The sequence below is a fragment of the Schistocerca cancellata genome, chromosome 4 (assembly GCF_023864275.1).
Source record: "Schistocerca cancellata isolate TAMUIC-IGC-003103 chromosome 4, iqSchCanc2.1, whole genome shotgun sequence".
Lineage (NCBI taxonomy): Eukaryota > Metazoa > Arthropoda > Insecta > Orthoptera > Acrididae > Schistocerca > Schistocerca cancellata.
In genome coordinates this window covers 276,764,273-276,772,240 of record NC_064629.1, presented here as the reverse complement: position 1 = coordinate 276,772,240, position 7,968 = coordinate 276,764,273, and the positions used below count along the sequence as shown (strand labels likewise).

Here is a 7,968-nt window from a genome sequence, read left to right as displayed (position 1 = left end):
ATGTACTGCGGCGTGTACGACATTCATTACGCCAGAGATTGCAATTGTGTGCAGCAAATGATGGCCACCACATTGAACATCTATTGGCCTGACATGTCGGGACACACTCTATTCCACTCCGTCATTGAAAACGGAAACCACGTGTTTACGTGTACCTCACCCTTAATGGTAATGTACATGTGCGTCAGTGAAAAAGACCAACAAAAAGGTGTTAGCATGTGGACGTAATGTGCTGTTCCAGTCTCTTCTGTACCTAAGGTCCATCACCGTTCCCTTTGGATCCCTACGTAATTCGGTGCTCTCCGATACACACGATCGTACAGCGGACGAGTGGTACTCAAGCGTCAAATTTAGGTTACAATATCTCCGGATGTAATTAACATTTTACAATGCAACAAACGGCACTGATTACGTATTTGTTTATATGTTCAGATGTGCTAACAAAACTAACGGGGTTCCATTTAAAAAAACGTAGGTTTGTGTTAAAAAACATACTTCCGTGCATTTTTTTATGGTTTGTATTAACCAGTTACACTAGCCCCTCTCCTCACGTTCGGTCTGTGGAATCGATTCGTCAGTATTTGATGTGGTTTACGAAATATATCTAGCGGTAATGTTAGGTGACTCACCCTGTATAAGGTGATGTTTGTGTAATAGACAAAAAACTGATATTGTTTGATTACGGTGTTGGCGATCAGTTACTGGAATCCAACAGAACCGTCAATTATTTGCATTGATTTAAGGTGGAAAGACTAAATAAATCTAGCCATGACGAAGCTAGATACTACACTGAGGTTCATTGGAAGAATGTCAAGCAAGTGTAATTCACGTATGGAGGAGGTCGCTTACAAAACTCTCGATCGATCAGTTCTTTATTATTGTTTGAAGGGCTAGGACTCTAAATACTGTATGTTGGATTACCGGAGAAGACAGAGAAGATTCAAAGAAGAGCTGTGCGATGTATCACAGACTATTTAGTCAGCGTGAAAGTGTAGGATAATGCTCAGCAAACTGCAATGTCAGAGTCTAGAAGACAGGCATCGTGCACTGCGAGGAGCTTACCCACAGAATTCAGAGAACCCACTTTCCAAAATGAGTCACGACACAAACATACTGGTCACATCCTCTCCAACATACATCTCGCCTAATAACCAAGACGAGAAAATCAGAGAAACTGGGATTGTATAGAGGAGTTTCGACAACCTTTGTTCCTGCATTCCATTCTCCAATGGAACAAATATGGGGAACTAAATCTGGGACATTATGCACTCTCCGCACGATGGCTTGCGAAATGCAGATGTAGAAACATTTACCTGCCCCACAAATTGGTCTTTGCGAGAAGTTTCTCGCCATTGTGTGTTTTTCTTCATGATTTATTCTCGTGTGCGGATTTCGCTTGATCACAGTTATCATCCCCGTCTCGATAATAGTCACAAGCAGTAGTAACAGCGTCACCGTCGTTATCGCTATTCTATCTGTTAATGTTTCTGGGAACATTGTGTTGTAACTATTTTAGTGAGATACCAGTGGAAGATATTGTGGAGCGATGTGCACTTAAAAAACCCAAAGGTTATGGTTCATATTGATAGGAAATACTACTGGTGAAGTCGACCCTGTAGCTTAGTAGATATGCCCTCTACTGGACAAGACGAGAGGCAGCTGCAATCGGCCTGTCAGCTAGAGATGAGTATGTATGATATCGTAATCAACACACACGGCCAAACCACACGCGGCATCTCGCGAATGCTAGATAAGAAGGTCCGCGTGGCCAGATGAAAGTAAAAGACAGCTGCTCGATAAGCTAGTTCGTGTTTAACATCAACCGCTACGCCGACAATCTATATAAACGCCCAGCCAGCGGAGTCGAGATTCTGTCAAGTACACTGCGCTGTCGTCGCCTTTGAAGTTACCTAAAGGTCGGTACTTTTGGTTTCATTGACAGCTTTTTATATGCTAATTAATTTTCTGCAGTTCGCTACTTCGTATTACCGGGGATATTTCGTTATGAACTAAAGACATTCGAAACAGAGGGGGAAGAAGTGTCAAACCCGAGAGTTACACATAGCGTACTTGGGTTAAGCAGGCGAGTTTCCTACCGCTCCAAACATGGGCTTCAGAAACCAACAACTTTCTGTTATAACTGTGGTTTGCTTTTTATTTCATGTTCAGTAGTTAACTTCATCATGACGTTACGGCGATGTCATTGGATTTAAGTATAACGTGTTGCGGCCACTGCGAACAAAAAGTACCGCAGCCCCTGAGATAAAGTCCAATTTTTGAGGTAAACGATAGTGCTGTATACCGCCCTGTATCAGAGCATATGAAAATTCCATGCCATTCGTATGATCTAATGACGAAATTGAGAAATGGGCATAGAACAAAAAAAATCAGGTCAATTTTTGAAAGTGAGAAAGAGAGCGTCCAGACAATCTTCATTTTCCTTTCTCTATGCAGAACTTCAAAATACTTATCTTGTTCATCGTGATGTTCCTTTATTCTTGCATGAGTAAATGATCAGGTATGTTAACCAAATAAGAAATAAAACACCATATTTCTTGTCATGTACACTATATTGTCACATTAGAAAATACAATGTCAAAATTACGCAAAACTGGTACAGAACTGTCTCGTAACTGCCGCAAAATGTGCTACAAAACTGAGTCAAACTGACCTGGCACCGGCTCTTATATAAACGTATAACTCTCTGCTCGGAAAAAAATGCAGCACTTCCCAGGACTGTGTTGAGTGGCACCAGGTGTAATATGCGCATACTTAGTCATTCATTTGTCACGGTCACCGGCGATGAGGAGGCGCTCAGGAGGCTTGTCTGTGAGATCTTTGTTTTGTCTCTGCAGACAGTAACTGTGCTGAGTTTAGAGCTGAACAGTGACTTCAACATTTATTCTAGGGTACAAATATGCCCTACCGACGAGTACGAACTTCTGTTGGACAACCGAAGCCATTTGAACAGGGTGGCATTTACAGTCTGCGGGAAGCTTGCTAGGCACATCGACGAATTGCCTGCACATTTTGGTCACTTTGTATCGGTGGTATGTCGCTACTTTCAACAGTGGTCTGAGGAACATTCCCAGACCTGTAGACCAGGCTTTGGATGTCTGCGAAGCACAGACGCACGTCAAGATCGATGCATTTTTCTAGTAGCGCTGGCCACCCGAACACCATCCAAGTAGGAAATTCGGGCACATGTTGCACCTGCTTTGTCATCGAGGACTGTTGGACACCGTCTGTTTGGAACAGAACTAAGATCAAATATGCGTCTGGCTAGGCAGCCGCCGATACGTCGACACCACCAACCACAAGCACAGCTGCTCTGGTGTCGTGAAAAGGTTGACTGGAATGTGAAATGGTGCTCTGTCCTCTGCAATGACGAGAGTAGGTTCTGCCTTTATACGAGTGATAGACGTACAGCTTTATGGTGTAGACCTGGTGAGTGGCCTATTCCGGAGTGCATGCACCCACGGTACACGGGTCTGACCCCAGTCGTCATGGCGTGGGGAGCCATCAGTTACAGTTCGTGGTCCTATCTGATGTTTCTGCTGCCTACTGTAACTAGTGCCGGCTACATCGCACAGGTTGTTATCCCTGTGCTACAGCCATCTCGACAGGAAGGCGATGCGCATTTTCATCAGGACAATGCACGTCCACATAAGGCTGCTGCGGGCAACGTATTCTTCATGGTGTATAACAAGTGCCCTTGCCAACAACAGCACCAGATCTCTCGCCAATACAATACATGTGGGACATGGTGATGAGGAAACTTACTCGTCCTCCAGGGCCTGCAAGAACTATTGCATAACAAAGGGTACAAGATGTTTGGGACAGTCTATTGCAGAATGTCATTCAGCACATTTATGATCATTTGCATGTGATAATACAAGCCTGCATTGCCGCTAGAGGGGGGTACACTGTGTATTGATGCGAATGTTTGGCACCCTTTATTGTAATATGAGTGTTTCATTTGGTCTGAATTTGTTATCATGTAGTCCTGCAATGATAACCTACCTGCCACATCAATTTTTTCCAGAAGTGTAATTAGTGACTGTTTTCACATTACTGTCATAATCGTATTTCCAAAGTTATAATGAAGAATTATATACCCAAAAATTTTAAATGTCTTAGCAAGTTACACATTGGCAGAGAAAACATTTGAAATAATTTATTACGCTGAATGTTAATTCCTCCTATGTGAACATTCGTGCAAATTTCTGCCAAAAGAATGACTTACGAAATATACAAATTATAAGTAAGCTAAATAAGTATTTTATTGCCTTCATTTATAAACATTCTAATGCAGAAGTATTATAATGTATATAAATATGGATAAAATAACTTTTTTAACATCTATGAAATATTTCTGCCAGAATTTCTAAAACTGCTGTCAGGCCTTCCTTTAAGAGTTTCATAGGTATACTTTCTGGAACATTCCCACTTTTCATTTCTTGGAGATCCTTACTTACATCTGTTGAGTCTACTAGTTCGTTGTCCAGTTTCTGTTAAGCTAGCAGAATGGTTTTCATAATCAGCCGTGAATTCTGCCTTATATTCCGTCAGGAGATTTTTGTAATAGGTTTTCCACTCCTCTATGGAGATAAGAATCATTTCTACTACGTCTTTATGTTGCGATAACATTCCTTTGGTTACCCTCCATGCTTCATTTACTTTTGTGTTGCATACTTTCAGGATCGTAAGTTGGCATGTCTCTTCTCACTACTTTTCTTTGTCTTTGTTACTCCTTTCTGTACCCTTCTCCATGTGTAATTATAATTTAATCTATATTCAGTGTTTTGTGAAAATAACCGTTTCTCATAAGCAGCTTTCTTCTCATCTACAGTCTTTCCTATGCCTTAACTCCACCATGGTGTATCTTCCCTATATCTTTCGAAAACTATTTTTTCCTCCGATAGCTTCATTTGCAGCTTCATGTATGCGTGTTTTCAGGCTTTCGTACATTTTAGTTTCCGATCCTTCTGTTACTCAGCCAAATTATGTAGCTAGTTTCATCTGGTACAAGAACTTAGATGAGTAATTTCTCAAACTCTCGATATTATACTCTATATTATTCAGTGGGTTCCAGTCACGACTTAAGTCTTGTTTTGTACGGAAAATAGGTTTTTGCTACGACTAACTGAGGCAGGCAACCCCACCTAAGGGGTGTCGAAGTGGACGCCTGTCCTCAGGCGGTAGACCTCTTCGACTCTCTTTGGGTGGGGTTGCCTGCTCTCAGATGCTAGAGCAGCTGTGAAGCACCACTCAGCTGAATGGATGTCGAAGACTCTGGCATGTACATTTCTAACGTGCTCAACAAACGTGTTATGGGTGGCACCGAGGGTGTACTGAACTCTGAACTGGGCGGGCTTAGAGGAACCCTTTGCCTTTTATTCACGCACATGTCAATGTTACATTCGTTTGTGATCATATGACCAGAGGAAGCGACACAGGAAAGCTGGAAAAGCATTTACTGCTTCGGATCGCATTCTAATTTCGTCGAATGGTTTTCAATGGTCCCTAGTGGTTCCACCTTGTACACCAGAACAAAAATTGCGATCCCCACTATACTCCAAAGGGGTCAGATCACGTTCAATGGGGCTGTAGCCCCACAACGTCTTTAGAGTAGGGTTGAACTGTCCGGGGATGTCAGCAGTGTCGAACGTTGTCAAGAACGTCGCTCTATTGCTCGTCGAACGTTGTCAAGAACGTCGTCCTATTGCTCATCGAACGCTGAACTGTCGTTTAGACCACGAAATGTATGTGAATCATCACCCCAAGGGTAGGGATGGTTTCATTGATGCTCTTTATGCCAGCTCCTGAGGGATTTTCGTGTCAATTCTGAGCGGTGGTTGGTCTGAAATGTTTTCCTCTGCCACTCTTAAGGAAATCGCGTGATTTCATCACTGGGTAATGCGGATATGACCTTATTTGCAGATGCGTCAAAAGAAGGGGTGACATGTGGCTAAGATGAAGTGTGTCGACCTTCCCATTGTGTGACACGTCCACGATGGCCTAGGGCAGAATTTGGTGAAATTTGCTGCCAACGTCACATCATTAAATCCTCTTACACCTCACGGATGTTACGACTGACTTGGTTTTTGAACGCCAAACAGTGCGGCCATCGGCGCCTATCTAGATTTTTCGCGTCAGTTACCGTCTTCCTTCGTCCTTCACGGTTCTGTTCCTTCCTGAAGTGATAACTTGGAGTAACACTGCTCTCATGTACATGAATTTTACATGATTATCTGTTGATGATCGATCTACCTTAACAATTCTTTAAGCACTGCGTTAATTGGACCATGTGGCTTCGTATAATACATAGTCTTTTTAGTCGTTTACACACAGAAAGTGTATCTGTGAACGGATGAAAGTCGCGTGACGAAATAAAATAGATATTTTCCACCCTCCTGTTGGAAGAACGCTGTGACCGAGTGAGGTGGCGCCGTGGTTAGCACATTGGAATCACATTCGGGAGGACGACGGTTCAATCCCGCACCCGGCCATCCTGATTTAGGCTTTCAGTGATTTCCCTATATCGCTTCAGGCGAATGCCGGGGTGGTTCCTTTCACAGGGCACGGCCGACTTCCTTCCCCATCCTTACCTAATCCGACGAGACCGGTGACGTTGCTGTTTGGTCTCTTCCCCCAAATCAATCCAACCCAACCCAACAACGCTGTAAATCCATACTGAGCGAGTAGGACACACTTTTTCCATTAATATCGCTTATTTTATTTTAATAATATTGCGTGTTATTAGTTTTCGTTATGAAATAAATGTTTGGTATACAGCTCCTCTTGCAGTTGCGTCGTTGTTGCTTAAGGGGGGGTAGGACGTCAAACGGGCCGACTTGGAGCAGGAGAGACACCACAGGACATTTTATTTTCTACTGTCTATACTTTTACAAATAAATTCATAAAACTTTGTCAGCATGACCAGGAAGGATTCGGGATTCACACTCATAGCAGTGGAAGTTCAAAAACATAACAAAATAATTTTTTTTACATGTAAAATTTCATCATTTTTTCGCTTACTATTGGCTGCATTTGTTGCTATAGGTACATTTTTCTTCACAAGTAAGAGAGATTCTTTGATGAATTTTGCACAGCATACAAACCATACTTACAGGTGTATGAAACTCTACAATTTTCCAAATCTATTAAAAACTGTGGTAAAAATTGAGATAATTAACTACAAAATTTGATTTTTTTCTAAACATAAAGTTTAAAGCGTAACAGCTCATTCATTTTTTCATAAATTAAATAGATTCTAGAGTTTCAGACACCTGTAAGTATGGTTTGTATGTTGTGCAAAATTCATCGAACAGGCTCTCTTACTTATGAAGAAAAGTATACCATCCATCGGATGGGGACGTTAAAATTGTGGCGGTCTCCTCTGTGCTATCTGAGAGGAGTAGGCTATCTGCCAGCATCGAGTTTCACCCGCTCCCTTCCCTTCATCCATAACATAAACCCATCAGTACACTCTACGAACACTCATCAGTCATCCACACGACACAGATGTACGCTTGACACTTCATAACAGGTCGGAGAAAGGCTACGGCAGACCAACTCCACTACAATTTTGCCTACAAAGATGATTTAGGATTCTTGCATCTGCTCGTCTACGCTCATTCCCTGCATGTGGGTCAACTTTGACTAAAACATTATATGTATTTTTTATTATTATTATGACTATATTTGTTATTATTATTATTAAACTGAAAGCATCTGTGGTACGTTAAATGTTGTCGCGTTCCTGCTAGGTTTTTAAAACGAATTACGCATGAAAGTAAGTCATAACATTCGCAGAATATAAAAGAAATATCTTCTCATATACAACGTTTAGATCCATGAATCAGACTATGAGTGGTAACACAAACTGACCGAAAAATTTATAGAATATTACATAGACAGTGAAGCTTACTTTACGGAACGATTTACAGTGAGCACAGTAAAGAA

The 7,968-nt window shown here is 41.8% G+C and overlaps 1 protein-coding gene across 1 annotated transcript in view; it reads left to right on the top strand.

Moving 5' to 3' along the window:
* The first annotated feature begins 1,778 nt into the window (after positions 1-1,778).
* Positions 1,779-7,968, top strand: part of LOC126183499 (DNA damage-regulated autophagy modulator protein 2-like) — a 238,448-nt gene continuing 232,258 nt past the window's right edge. The window contains exon 1 of the mRNA XM_049925537.1: positions 1,779-1,916. The gene's annotated coding sequence lies outside the window, so the exon portion shown is untranslated. The remainder of the gene's footprint in view (positions 1,917-7,968) is intronic.